This window comes from Eumetopias jubatus, unplaced genomic scaffold (genome assembly GCF_037043125.1).
Source record: "Eumetopias jubatus isolate StellerSeaLion01/CBP00866 unplaced genomic scaffold, mEumJub1_p1.0 scaffold_11, whole genome shotgun sequence".
NCBI classification, from domain to species: domain Eukaryota; kingdom Metazoa; phylum Chordata; class Mammalia; order Carnivora; family Otariidae; genus Eumetopias; species Eumetopias jubatus.
In genome coordinates this window covers 120,995,742-121,010,760 of record NW_028274817.1, presented here as the reverse complement: position 1 = coordinate 121,010,760, position 15,019 = coordinate 120,995,742, and the positions used below count along the sequence as shown (strand labels likewise).

The following is a 15,019-nucleotide window of genomic DNA, read 5'->3' as shown; positions in this document are numbered from 1 at the left end:
AATCTCAGCGTGCAAATACCTCAAAGTTACAAAATCAAAACCTAAGAACAACCAATCACAAACAGCCAGCTAGGCTGGAAGCAGTAGCCAGGCAATAGTTTCCTTGCTTTGCTCCTGACTTATCTTTTTAAAAGTCTCTCCCCGAGCGCCTGTCAGTGGCGCTCTCCCAACTGTTTCCAGCTTGGCTACACCTGATTTTGCTCAAATGAACCCTTAAAATTTCTAACATCCCTCAGTTCATCTTTTAAGCACACATGTGCACACATAGATACACCTGTGTATATACCACCACACATAGTAATGTGGTAAACTCTTCCTCAACAGCTAAGAAACTGAACGAGCTGCAGGTGTCAAAGGTGTCTTGCAAGGCAGAGGTCACACTTTTTTAAAATAATGCGCTGAGGCAACAACACTCTAAAGACTGAGACTTTGAACTCAGTTCTCCAGTATCCTCCAATCACGGATGGCTGCCCTGCAATGAGCCACTGGGGGTGGGGGGGGGGGGACACCCGTCGTGTGTTCTCTCATCCCAGTGACGGCCCGGCCTTCTCAAGTTCTTATGAAGCACAAGGAAGCTTTCCACAACCGGAGAGTGAGTCAGAGAAAAGTGGTGGCCACTGCATCTTCCGTATTTTCCACTGGCATGCTGACCGTAAGTTAGCAATATAAACCCAAACCTCGTGTATCCCAAGGTTTGCTACTGGACCAAAGGGACCAGTCCTGTGCTCCCTGAGCCAAAACTAGAACAATGAAGCAAAATTAGATCAGTTCAGAGGGCAGTGAACAGGGACCTCCTCTCCTCTCTGCTCTTTACCCCAGGAACCCGTTCCTCCTGCAGGTAGGCAGGTGCCCAGGGGGTGCCCAGGTGTGTGGGGAAGAGTGGGAAGGAGGAGGAGAGTGCGTTCTATTACCTTATTCCCCATCTGCAGACCGGAGTCAGCACCACTGGAGGTAAGCAAAGAATTCATCATTAAAAGGCTGCAGGACGCCTGAGGGGATCAAATCCCTCCTAAGCCCAACTGCCCCGCTCCTCTCCCTTCAAGTCTTTACTCCTACGTAAATGTATCCCCAAAACAAAGGCCGCCGGGCTTTCCGTGAGAGCACACCAGTGAACCTGCCCGCAGTCTTCCGGCTGCCTGGGGTGCTTCGGCAAACCTCTTTGACATCCCTATTAAAACTTGTATCTGCGGGGTCCAAACAGAAGGACACCGGGAGGGAAGCCAGGTCCCCTGGGAGACAGCTACGCAGGGGGCCTTCGGAAGTGCTTCTCTTCCTGATTTCTATCAGACCATTTTAAGTAATCGGACAAATCAGCTTGTAAACGAAACCTAATTTTCAGAGTCAAAAGGTTTTAAGCCAATGAGACAACGAGAAAGCTATGTCTGTGTAGCTCTGCTGTCCAACATCCGTCATTCTGTGAAGTTTCCAGTGATTTTAACCCATTTTTGTTCCACATCTTCAAAAGTTAACAAGACGAACCTTAGTTCATGAGGGGTTAACATTAATAGAAACATCAACAGAAAGGGAAAGAAAGCCAACATACGGAAGCATTGCATTTTCAAAATCGTGTGTGTGTGTGTGTGTGTGTGTGTGTGTGTGTGTGTGTGTGTGTAAAATCCTTTGGGGCAATACACTGTTTCTGTACTTTCTCATTCCAGGGATGACAGGAAAGATTATATTTCACTTTCCTCTTGTCTGCCCAAGAAATAATTCCCTGTATTTTAACAATAATCGATAATCACAATGAAAAGACAGCTTGTACTAACTGTACAAGGTAAAAATTTAGAGTGACATTGGTGTAGTAAATGACCCTGTTTTTGTTTTATTTTTTTCTTTAAATTGTTTATTGTTATGTTAATCACCACACATTACATCATTAGTTTTTTTGTTTTTTTTTTAAAGATTTTATTTATTTACTTGAGAGAGAATGAGAGACAGAGAGCACGAGAGGGAAGAGGGTCAGAGGGAGAAGCAGACTCCCCGCTGAGCAGGGAGCCCGATGCGGGCCTCGATCCCGGGACTCCAGGATCATGACCTGAGCCGAAGGCAGTCGCCCAACCAACTGAGCCACCCAGGCGCCCACATCATTAGTTTGTGATGTAGTGTTCCATGATTCATTGTTTGTGCAGAACACCGAGTGCTCCACGCAGAACGTGCCCTCTTTAATACCCTTCACCAGGCTAACCCATCCCCCCACCCCGTTTTTGTTTTAATCATAGTAAGTGAATGTGCCAGCTAAGACACTGTGATTGGATTAAGTCCAATATCAGCTGAGATTCATCAGGCTCCAGTTTCTACTTGCAACGTACCATGTGCTATTGACCTGTCCCTTACAGCCACCCTCAGGTTTAATAACGCAATTATATAATGCAATGCAATCAATGTATCACAATCAGGACAAAAACAGAACAGAATGCAGGAGGCACCAATGATGAACCCTCACAATTACCTTCTATCTCCCACCTCACAAAGGGGCACACACTTGCAGATCAGTAAATGCCCAGGGCCCCATGGAGCCAGGCCAGATGCTTACCCACTCAACCTGCCTCACCCATATAGATATTACCCACAAATCTTTCATGGTAGCAGATGAAAACAGACAATTTCTCACCTAACACCTGTATCTCTGCCCTTTGGTTCCTGGGCAGGGCTCTAATAGCGTATCTTCGCAAGTCTAAAGGAAACAAATCTCACTTTCCAAAAGTACACAGCAGAACGAAGGAGACAGAATACTCAATTCCAGCAGTGTCCATGGCTGCCCAGAAAACAGCAGCCCACTGCACCCTTCCAGAGTCTCAGGCAAGGTCGGTGAGGAAGACGTTTGGCTCCTTGATACTTCCTAGAGCTAACTTTCCCATTTTTTTAATCCGATTACGTTTTTTTATATCAACTGCATGTTAAAATACTACTTTGCCTTTTTTTTTTTTTGAGTTCTCACACTACTTTGATGTTTCCAAATTTATCAATACTGAAAAGTACTTAAGTACTCAACAAGTCCTGAGACGTGCTTCTTCAGGTCCCAGATGGGAAATACCGTGTGAGCACTTCCGCAGCGCAAACATCATCGTAGCCCGGCAAAAGGGCAGGGGGCTTTGCAGCAATTTCTGGTGGCCATGGCTGGGCCCTGAACTGTTACGTATCGGTTTCTGCGGCTCTATAACAAATGACGTGAAAACTTAGTGTAAAACAACGAGGATCATTACTTACCGCACTTCCTACGGACCAGGGGTTTGGGAAGAGCCTACCTGGGTAGTTCTGGGTAGTTCTGGGTAGTGAGGTTGCCATCAAGACGCCCACCAGAGCTGTGGTCGTCTGAAGCCTTGACGGGTGGCTGGAAGATCCAGTTCCCAGATGGGGTGTGGACGGAGCTAGCAATTTGCTGATGGCTGTCGTCAGGAGGCCTCAGTTCCTCACCACGGAGACGTCTTGATGAGACCGCTTAACCGGGTTCAGGACACAGGACAACGGTCTTCTCCAGGGCGAGTGATCCAAGAGAGAGCGAGGCACAGGGGCAATGCCTTCTACGACCTACCCTCCAATGTAACAAGACCCCCATCGCTTCCCTAATACTCTTATCCGTCCTAATGCTGCACCGGTCAGTCCTCAGCAACGCGGGGAAAACCGCACAGGATCTGACCATCAAGAGGGAAGACTTATTGGGCAGCCACTTGGGAGGCTGACCCCCCCCACGGTCTCCCAGAAAACAATGGTGAGAATTGCCAGAAATCCATGGTCGTGCTGGAACCTGGATGGAACAAGTAGGGTCAAGACAAGAGTCTCGGGCTGAGAAGCTGGCTCACGGCGTACCAGGGAGACCACCAGCGCACCTCGGAACATCCAAAGGGGCACAGGGCAAGCAGAGCGCGCCCGTGGGCTCTAACGAAGCCAGGACTCAGATCAAAGGCCATGCAACCCTCCAAGCAACGGCTGAGACGGCTAGAGATGGCCAGCCAGAGAGGCGCTTGCGGTCAAAGGGCAGGACTGTCGTCCCAAATGGGGCACTGAGCCTGGGGCCAGATTCCAGGCAGCAGCGGGGAACGCACGGAAGGGAAACCAGCCGACTGCCCTCGGGCGACGCTGCTCCGCAGCCCTCACGCCGAGCGCGGCGGCTCGCTGGCGGCAGGGGCGCCCGGAGAGCCCAGTCCCGTGCGCGGCTTCAAAGCTAGGTATTTGCAGCCTCCTCTCTCCGAGGCCGGTGTACCGGGGGGGGGGGGGGGGGGGGGCGCACCACGTGCGGCTGCCACCCTCCCTCCGCCCCGCAAGGGGGCAGCACCAGGTTGGAGCGTTGCGCCTACCCGGCGTCCCCTCCTTCGGGGCCAGTCTCCCCCGCAGTGCTTCCCCCAAGTCCAGGGGCGTTGGAGGACTCGGCTCCCCCCGGCGGCGGGGCCGCCGTGACGGCGGGGAGCGGCGCGGAAGCCCCAGGCGCAGCGCCGCAATCTGAGGAGCAGACGGCCCTGGAGCAGCGAGGGAGCCTGCGGGCGCTGAGGCTGCTGGGAGATGAGGCGGGCCCGCCCCGCCGCGGAGGCTGCCGGGAGCTGGGGCGGGGCGGGGCGGGGCGGGGCGGGTCCGCCTCGCCGCGAAGGCTGCCGGGATCTGAAGGGGGGCCCCGCCCAAGCACCACCACCCGCTGGTTCCCGGCCGCACCTGCAGCGGGAGGCTTGCTCCCTGGGCTGATGGAGACTTACTGTTTCTCGGGTCACGCCCTGGGCCTGGCTGGCGTTCCCTGAAGGGCTGCTGGTTCTGGAATTCCTGGGGACGTGCACTGGTTTGGGCCACGTGGTCGCTGTCACTCAAGGCATACGGTGTCTGTGTTCGAGGCAGAGGTAGAGGGAAAAGGTTAGCGTGCACCTACGCTCTCTCCCCGTCATCAAGAAAGCAGACACTCTCCGCGGAAGCGCCGAGCACATGCCCGTGCACGGCTAATTACCCAAAGACGGAGAAGACCGACCTCAGCTGCCACAAGACAGGTGGACAGCGGAGAAAGGGCAAGGGCGACGTCAGCATTCCCCATATACCAGGGTCCTCCACAAACCCCTCGTTCGTCTGTTTTTGAGGACATTTGGCTTTCTCACGATTACACACCAATACAACTTCCCCAAAGCATATTTTCCAGATCAATAATTCTTCAAGGTCCATCATGGCGGGGGGGGGGAGGGGGATGAAGATTTTACGGAGAAAAAAGGAGGTTAATATTTCCCCCATTGGACACGCTCGAAGCAAAATGTTAAAAAGTCTCTAAGAAAATTTTGGACTCCATGTGGCACATGCTGAACATTCCAGATTCCATCTCCTCCTTCATTCTTAGGAAGAGAAGGGTTAGTTTACCGCCATAATGTGCTCTCTTAAAATATCCATCTTTCCAGAAGCTGCAGGTAGCCTTGGGATATCATTCCAGCTAATGAAACCTAGGTAGGAGACTCCTAGAGACTTGGGGGAAAGTTTTAGCTTTCCTGATGAGGCCATCTTTCCTCCCTCCATCCTTCCTAACCCCTTTCCTTTCACGCTTCCATCCCTCCTTCACTCCACTCCTCCTTTCCTCTTTGAGCCTAAACCATACGCATTTGGGGAAGCCATCTTGCAAGTCGGAGGCAATGAGCATGAGAATTAAAAAGTACCAGCTGAAGACACGGGAGGAAGAAGAGTCTGGGACGCTGGGGCGAGTGTGCAGTCACTGCATCAGCCTTGGACTGTGTCTGGATCTTTGGTAATGTGAGAAGAAATTAATTCCTGCTTGGTTAAAACTGTGAGTCCACAACTTTGTCACATGCGGCCAGATCCCACCATAACTGATGTGATTAGCCCAGTTTTGCCCAAACTCATTTGGACACACAAACTCTTTTTCCCTGTAGAATCATCAACCACACCCCACCGAACTGTTGTTCTGTTGAGCATATTTTAGGAAAGCCTGACCTGTTAGCATTTGAACAGATTTAAGTGGGAGGAGGGCAGCTCCCCTACCATGATGTTATAAGAGCCCCTGTGCTGCTCCTTGGGTGGGTGGAGGGGGTGCCAGGGAGAAGGGAACGAATTTTAATGGAATGTTACCATAATTGAAAACAACTCAAAGAATGAGAGAATCAGAAATCCTGGAAGCATTACGTCAAAAGTGTATTAGTCACTTTTATCTTCAGAACACAAATATGTTCAATATTATGCCCCACTGTGAAATTTATAATCTAGTTTTCATTACTAATTTGCATTACTTGGACAAGAGTTATAATTTAAAACATCTTCCACGAAGGAAATATACTTCCCAGCTGGTTGCTACTCCTGCCTTCTTCCACCTACAGTAATTCAAAATAAGCACCAGCTCTTTATGATGATTATTTTATAAATCCCAATAGCATGTAAGTCGGGGAGGTAGTGTGCATTTGCTGAGAAGGAAATTAGGGCTTCAGCGCTGTCCTGGAGCTGTGCTGTCTAAGAGTGTAGCCACTGACCACACGCAGCTACTGAGTACTTGAAACATGGCTAGCCTGAATTGAGAGGTGCAATGAGTGTAAAATCCACACAGGATTTGGAAGGTTTGGAATGGGAAAAAAAAAGAATGTAAAATACCCATTAGTAACTTATTTATTTATCATGTGCCGAAATGATATTATTTTTGATGTATTGGATCATTTGCATATATTATTAATCTCGTCTGTTTTTTATCACATTCCTTTTTTTAATGACACTGCTAGAAAATTTTAAATTACCACTGTGGCTGGTATTGAGGCAGGCATTCTATTTCTCTTGGATGTGTTCTAGACACTCTTTTCCCATTACTGTTTTGTGACGCTTTGAGGGAGGCGTTGGGCTTCAGTCTCCCCACCGATGGGGGGGGCGGTGATTGCACCCAGTTTTAGATCTATGAACTGTAATAAAAGTTGTGCATTTCCTCTTTCCCTTTTTTGTCTCTTAAGAAAAACAGTCACTTGAATATTTTCCAGGGGAGAACACTGGGCTTGGAGTCAGAAAGCCCGGTTTGAGTCCTGTTTCGGCCACATCCTGGCCAGGTGACTTTGGGTAGGTTGCTAATTTTTTAGTATCAGTTTCACATGGGAAGAACCCATATTTGAAGTGTTGGAAAGAAAATCCTACCTGAATGTGAAGCTGGCTCTCAGTAGACACATGGTTGTCTTGAAAGTGAGAGTGTTTATTTACAGACATGGAAAACAGTATATGAGAAGAAGTATTTTAAATAATGGAGGAGCATTTCCCCAGCAGCTTGCAGCCCACAGCCTAAAGTATAGAAGTACATAAAATGCCACCCACGATGTCCACATTCGTTATTTTCAATCATTCTGCTGAAGGCTGAAGCGATTAGCCCTTAGGTTCCCAGCAGGAAAGGAATCTCAGCAAGGCAACAAATATCTGCCAGGTGCTATTCAGGAACTGAGAATACAGCTGGAAAACAAACAAACAAACAAACAAAAAATCAGACATGACTCCTTCCTCTCATGGTGCTTATTTTTCTGCAACTCCAGAAGTTCCAGTATCATACAGAACTGTGCCATAGCAATGAGGAACAAAAGCAGTGAACAATAGGTACACAGCTATCGAAGTTTCTATAAACACAACAGAAAGTTTCCTCTCTGTGAAAGTTAGAACTTTGGATAAATTACATGCAAAATGTCTAAGAATTCTGCAGTGAGTTCGAGTCCTGTGACATAAGAAAGTGGCAAGTCAGGGATGGGTAAATACAGGATGACTAAGGAGACAAAAGAGGTCAGATGAGAACAGACACCCAGAGCGATGCTAGAAGCCAAATGAGAGGAAAGTCTAGGGGACCCGAAGCAGAGAGCACAGGTAGGGCCTGGGGCGATGTCCTGAACTCAGGCTTACGCGTGGGTTTTCAGACCTTGGGCAGCACTGTGCCCAGCGTCCAAATTTGCAGGTTCAGCTCAGGAACCAACAAGTCACATCCAAAGCCACTCTCTAGCTCTAACTGGATAGTCTTCCTAGAATTCTTTATACATTTATACTTTATCTGTTATTAAGCCACTGACCGCGTATGTACTGTCACCGTCAAGTCACTCGAGGAATCACCCTCTCGTGTCTATAAAGAATCAAGTTACCATCGCTGACTCTTAACGTTTTACAGAATCCTGGTTCCTGGGACAGCTGTCATCAGGCGCACCCAGCGTCCTGACCACTTGGAAGGAGAACGGTGCCCAGGTCAGCCCTTTTCCGATCTCATTTCTTCATTCGTTTAATACATACGTATCGCATGTCTATGTTACGGGTTGGATTGCATCTCCCCGGAATTCGTATGTTGAAATCCTAACCCCCGGTACCTCAGAATGTGACTCTGTTTGGAAATAGGTCCGTTTCAGATATAATTAGTTAAGGGAGGATGAGGCCATCTGAGGGTGGGGGAGGCTAATCCAAGGTGACTTTATAAAAGGGCGGAGTCTGGAGACAGACTCGCACACAGGGAGAACGCCACGGGGGGACTGGAGTTCGGCCACAAGCCAAGGAACTACCAGATGCTAGGAGAGAGGCCTAGAACGGAGTCTTCCCTAGAGCCTTCAGAGGGAGCCTGGCCCTTGAGCTCAGACTTCCAGCCCCAAGACTGGGAGATCCTCAGTTTCCGTGGTCTAACCGCCCCAGGGTGGGTGCCCTGGGCAGCAGCCCTCGCCAACTAACACAGCCTGCTGAGTGCCAGGTCTGCTCTGACTGCTGAACCCGCCCCACCGGGTCCTTGCCTCACAGAGCTTAGGTCCTGGACAACCGAGCTGGGAGTGAAGAAGATGACTTCAGATGGTGACCAAGGGCAGCCCTTACACACACTGCATTATAGATTCTTCTTTATTTTACCACTCACAAAACTGTGAGCATATAAAGGCTTAAATCAAATGTGAAGAGCCGTGGCACCAGTTTGCATTCCATTCCACGAATGAATGGCCAGTGGGCATTCCAAATACCCCGTTCCAGAACCTCATCCTTACCATTTAATCCTACTTGCATTTTTCTTCCTCGATGCACATGGTCACCATCCAGTATGATGCCTTTTAATCAGCAATATTTCTCCTATATTCCTTCTATGTAATGTAACGTTATGTCTTTGCAGTACAAGTCCGTAAAACCTCACCTGACATATAACCTACTGAGGCAGGTTGGAAAAAAAATAATTCTTTTCACTGTATATCGTTGGGCGTTTTTTAAAACTTTAACAAGAGTAGAGAATTATATGAATGAAAAGAAAAGTAGAAAGTTGGGATGATTTATGGACCGCTATGCTGACAATCCCAAAAGGAATGTGTATGTTATACAGACTAATAAATGGATGAAAGATATTATCAAGAAAGTACAGAACAGGTTTCCTGGGTGAAGATGCTTGAGGAGTCTTTTATGGCTCAATCTGGACGCAGAACTTTAAAATGCGTAATACGGTCAACGTCAAACTGAAAAAAAATATTTTTTTTTGATAAGACAGTTTGACCATTCATATATTCCTATTGCCTCAAATACTTCTTTACCAGAAAAATAAGTTTTCTGTGTATGTTGATAGATACCAGAGAGATGACAGATAGATGGATAGATGCAAACACACATAATTGTATCCTAGGAAATAAGGCGGAGAAACCTTTTGGATTACCTGGTCAGTTAGGGTTTGTTTTTTGTTTTTTCAGTTAGTTTCTCAAACTGTCTCCCCCAAGTCCTAATGTGCCTCTTTTCTCTGGTGGGGCATCTGTCACTTTGTCAGGACAAGTCCTCACTGTTCTTCATGGTACAGAGCTGTCCCAGCACTGCAGGTGTTTGGCATTCCTGGACCCTGCCCACTGTACCTTCCAACCCTCAGTCATTAGGATGACACAAACCCCTCCTGCACACTTCTGAGCCCTCATCTTGATCAGTGGTTGCAACCAAGCTAGCCAGCAGGTTTTTCCAGTCTGCGCAATGCTGCCCTGCTCAGTGTCGCAGAAAAATCTGGATTGGGTGGCACTGCATAAAAATGCATTGTTTTCGGGGCACCTGGGTGGCCCAGTTGGTTGCGTGTCTGACTCTTGGTTTCAGCCCAGGTCATGATCTCAGGGTTGTGCAGTCTGAGCCCCATGTCTGGCTCTGCACTCAGCCCAGAGTCTGCTTGCGACTCTCTCTCTCTCCCTCTGCCCTTCCCCTAGCTCGTGCTCTAAGTAAGTAAATAAATAAATCTTTTAAATAAATGCATTGTTCTCCCATCGGCATTGCACCCAAATGCCTGGCCCTCCTGAATAAGGGGAATATTTGCCAGCAACTGGGCACACATTTCCACATGGCTACACAGCTCCCCTCCACTACACCTGGCTTGCTTCCCTCTTTAAGGTATCTCTGTGGCCTCTAGCGCATCTAGTTTGACACCTAACTCCCAGATTCTGCCTTTAGAGCTGCAGTTGACCACTGATGCCTGGGTCCCCAGCGACGGGACTTTTTAAAGCTCTCCAGGTGATTAGAAAGGGCAGCCAGGGCTGAAGAACCCTGCTCAAAGTGTGTGCTGTGGATCTGCTTAGTCCAAGGGTCCACGGACAGACAGCATCAGCATCCCCCAAGAGGCCTGTTGGAAATGCAGAGCCTCAGGTCCTGGCCTTGAGGAGACTGTAATGAGATCCGCTGGTGATCTGTAAACATATTATAACACCACTGATGTAAGCTGGTCACTCCAGTGACTTTAAGCAGCACGTCCACGTGGATGACTCCCAGGCAAGCCTTCCCTGATACTGAATACTATGTTTATACTATGATTACATAAAACTGCTGTGACTTTCCATACAGGCTTCCTGCCGGCTCTGACTTGGGGAGCTGTGCTTATAATTTGGAGTCTGCAGGTTTTCTCCATTTCTCAGATTCACTGAAAACGTGTCTTGTAGGTCGCTATTGTTTTCCTTGTAGCTGCCTAAAGCTGCCTACCTTTCTAGAAGATAATTCAGAACTAAACTACCACCATGTTCCTACAGAAACAAAAATCACTTTTTGGACTTCAAAAAAAATAATTTATGATTTATTACCTCTGTTTCCTGTTGTTGTTGTTGTTGTTGTTTTGCCTCTTTCTGGAGCTCCTCTTGTTTATTTATGGGACATCCTAGAGTGGTCTCATTTTCCTATCCTTTCTTGTTCTCCATTTCCTAGTCTTCATTTCTCTACTTTCTGGAGATTTCCTTAATTTCATTGTCGGTAGTAAGCTCTTCCTGTGCTTACCCACATCCCCTTGGCACATACGTTCTCATGTCTCCAAGGCTGTTTTCCAACTGCCAACACCTAACAACTGTCGACCTGGGGACTTTCTATGGCGACAGTATTCCACCGGGATCTTATGAGCAGCAAGCTATAAATACCGAGGAATCATTCTGCCTTCAGGACCGCCCCCAACTAATAACGGATTGACTCTTTCCACTCAGCATATTTCCTTGGAGATACATCCATGTTGCTGTATGAATAGCCTGTTCCTTTTTATTGCCTAGCACTATTCCATCATATGGATGGATCACAGTTGGCTTAACCATGCACCCGTTGAAGGACACCGGACATTGTTTCCACTTTGGAGCTATTACAAGTAAAGCTGCCATGAATATTCATGTATGGATCTATGTGTGAACATAGATTTCATCTGTCTGGGACAAAAGCCCACATGGGCGATTACTGGGTCATGCGGCATTTGCATGTTTCGTGGTGCCTGGTTTTTGAGCTAGAGGGTTTGGACTTCACCCAAGAGCAATGGAAACTGTTCACAAACTTTGGGACAGATAGGATGCAATCAGACTATTACTAGATGAAAAGTAACAACCTCATGCAATATGGAAACTAAACTGGCCATGAAGAGTCCACGCAACACTGTAATCATGAGCAGAAGGATAAAGGGCATGAACAGAAGAGAGTCAGTGGGAGTAGACAGGAGACATGGATCCAGGGGGGCAAAGTTCTTTGGAACTTTACAGGGTTAATTCCATAGCTGGGAAAGGATACCCGTGTAAAATATGACCCTTTGGACTTCTTCAGTCCCCAGGAGGATATTTGAGGAGAAATATAAACAAAGCAAAACAGAAAAGAAGCTTGTGCTTAAATTTATTTTTAATTAATGTGTCCATTTAAAATTAAAAACTCTTCCTATAAACAAAACGATGGCTTAAATCATAGCTGAGAGAAAAATCTCCACCTCATTTTTTTTTCCCTGTCTGCAGCCTCTGTGTACTGCTTTTAATAAAATAAAACACGATGTGCTTCTGTGGGTAAATTATGATTTTCCCCTAATATATTCTAATTCAAACTATTTTCAGAGAGCCCAATCTGAAAATTGCTCCCATATCTATAAAAAGCACAAGTATTTTGAGAAATAAAAGATGAGAAACAAGAAGAAAAAGATACTTTAAAAAAAAATTCTGCAGCCTGTCTGGTTACAGCTTGAGCCAAGAATCTGATGTCCTGAGAAAATAATTCGTTCCGACAGTTTTAGAAAAGGAAGAACCCAGATAAAAATAAGCCTCTAGCAAATGGAGCCTGGACAAGAATCCATCCCTCAAAAAAAATCCAATTAAAAATATATATTATCTCACCCGCATATCTTATTTGGGGGTATTTTAAAGATAAATTATTATTAAATCCTTTCAAAGAATTGTCCAACTTTACCATAACCCCCATCTCTTTGCAGTTTCTTATTACAGTGGTAAAGTTGGGGGTGGGTAGTGGCTTATTTTGTTTTGTTCTATTTTGTTTCTTCACGACAAATCCTGAGAGGCGGAAAGCAGCCCCACCATTCCATTTTTCGAATTTGGGTGTTCAGGAAAGCCAGTTTCAATAAAGGAAAAAACAAAACAAAACAAGAAAAACCAACAAGGAAACAGGAAACCTGCAAAGATACACTGGCCCTCAGTTTTGCAAAGCCAGGGGGATAATACCATGGATGAAATTTGGTTACATAAAACAACTATGAGTAGCCCCAGTCGAAGACACTGCGGACCCCTGAATCTGGGTATTGCTTTCCCCGTCTGAATCTTTATTCTCCAACTGCCTCTTTCTCCAGTCTGTTCCTCTGTTCTACCACACGAGGAATGCAGGGTTCTGTTCCAAGGATGACTTTAACGAGATGTTAGGCCAAACTTCCTGTGGTAGAGCCACCTCAAAACTCTGAAACCACTTCTCATGAGGTTGTATCAGGTACATCTCCTAATACTCCAGAGCAGGCAGTGTGGGGTTTTCAGCCATATTTAAAGACCTCAACATACTCCTTTCAAGGCTCCCAATGGTGGAGAGACTTTATGGAATCAGATACACACCAGAGTCCTCTAACTCACTTGTAAATCCTAAATTTCCCAGACTCTATTTCACGTGAACACGTTCATTATTGAACCATAGCACATACAAACGTATTCTGTGTCTAACGACCTGTTTCCTTGAATTACCATTATAGGTGTTAAGGTCCTTATGTATGCATAACCTCCAGCCAAGCGAACGAGAAACAGGATAATTCCAAGCTTAAGAATGACTGGATACATGAAAGCTTTTAAATCTTTATCTATTAAAGAAGGGAGTGTCTTTAAAACCGATGTTTTGGTCAAAAGCAGAGCACATTCGTGGTTTTCAGATCTGCTGTATTTGAATTCATCTTTTTGAACCCTCAATCATTTTTCTCTTTATGTTTAAGTAGATCATGTCCGATACTGGTATTTTACTAAACACGTTCTCAAATGTTAGTTAAAGCAGGTAAGTATATGCACCATGGTAGCCAACCTCCAAATGATGCTCACCAACTGGAATTCATACCCTTGCTTGGTCCACTCCCACACTGAACCAGGACTGGCCCTGCACCAAGAGAATACAGCAGAAATGGATAGTGTGCGATTTCTAAGCCCAAGTCATAAAAGCCATCAAAGCTTCCACTTTGGTCTTTTGCATCCCCCACTCTGTGAAATGCCTTCCGCCATGCTGTGAGGCTACTCAAGCACCACGTGAAGAAGCCAGGTAGAAAGGGATTAACTTGTCAGGCAAGTGAGGGTGCTGCCTTGAAAGTAGATCCCAGCCCTAGTTAAGCCTTCAGAGGGCTGCAGCCCCGGTCAACAACTCACTTCAACCTCCTGAGAGAACCAGAGCCACAACCACTCAGCTAAGCCACTTCCAAATTCCCCATCCATAGAAACCCAAGAGGTAAGAAATTATTACCATTGTTTTAAGCCCGCTACATTTTGGGGGTAATTTGTTACAAAGCCATAGTAATTTGAACACACACATATATATACATAAAGAGCACAAACTATCCAGAAGAGGACTCAACGCCAACTGGAAAAAATTTTTTCAAGGTGTCAACCCTTCCAGCAGATCAGATAAAATACTTCTTTATACTGATAGTCTTTAAAGTATCGAAAAACCAAACATGGATATTTTGTACATCAATTACAGTTTTTCTTCTTAGGGCCACTGCACCTCTTCCTACAAAGTTCCTTTTTCTGATGATGCTCTGATGAAGGAAGTAGAGATGGTCTCTATCACTCTCCAGAATTTTCCCTGAATGTCTACACTGGTTGCCAGCAACCCATGTGAGTTATGAAATTACATGAAATATAATCTAGCTGACAAAAAATATTAATCAAACTGAGACTATGTTGAGTATGACTTATTTTTTTTCTACAAAAGAAAGCTTCATAACTTAATTGAGATCAAGGGACAATGTTGAGATAAAATTTTAAATGGTCTATCAAATATTTGCATTGGAGAAGGGTTAAATTCATGTTTTTTCTTTACTCTGCACATGTCACAGGCTGAATATTAAAAGGCACATTATGAATAAGACGATACTGGATGTGCCAAGCCCTCTGATTTTTAAGAAACAAATTATTTCTCTCTTTATAGAGTCCTACCAACCAGACTTGGGGTACCTTGCTACATGTTTCCAATCTTGCTATATCTATGCCAAGATGAAATTCTTATCACATTAGCCAATGTCTTTGAGCCAAATGTATCAAATTATATTCATGGAATCAAATGTATGAGAGCTCACAGATAAGTGGAATAACTCAGTTCATGAAATTATATGGGCAAATCCAATATTCAGATGGCCTCTAAAGGG

At 46.0% G+C, this 15,019-nt stretch overlaps 1 long non-coding RNA gene across 1 annotated transcript in view; it reads right to left on the bottom strand.

Moving 5' to 3' along the window:
* Positions 1 to 1,927: 1,927 nt before the first annotated feature.
* The window catches only part of LOC114218108 (uncharacterized), a 44,781-nt gene continuing 31,689 nt past the window's right edge, over positions 1,928 to 15,019 (bottom strand). The window contains exons 4-6 of the long non-coding RNA XR_015769492.1: positions 4,686 to 4,806; positions 3,246 to 3,745; positions 1,928 to 3,154 (exon numbers count right to left, since the gene is read on the bottom strand). This is a non-coding gene — a long non-coding RNA (uncharacterized LOC114218108). The remainder of the gene's footprint in view (positions 3,155 to 3,245; positions 3,746 to 4,685; positions 4,807 to 15,019) is intronic.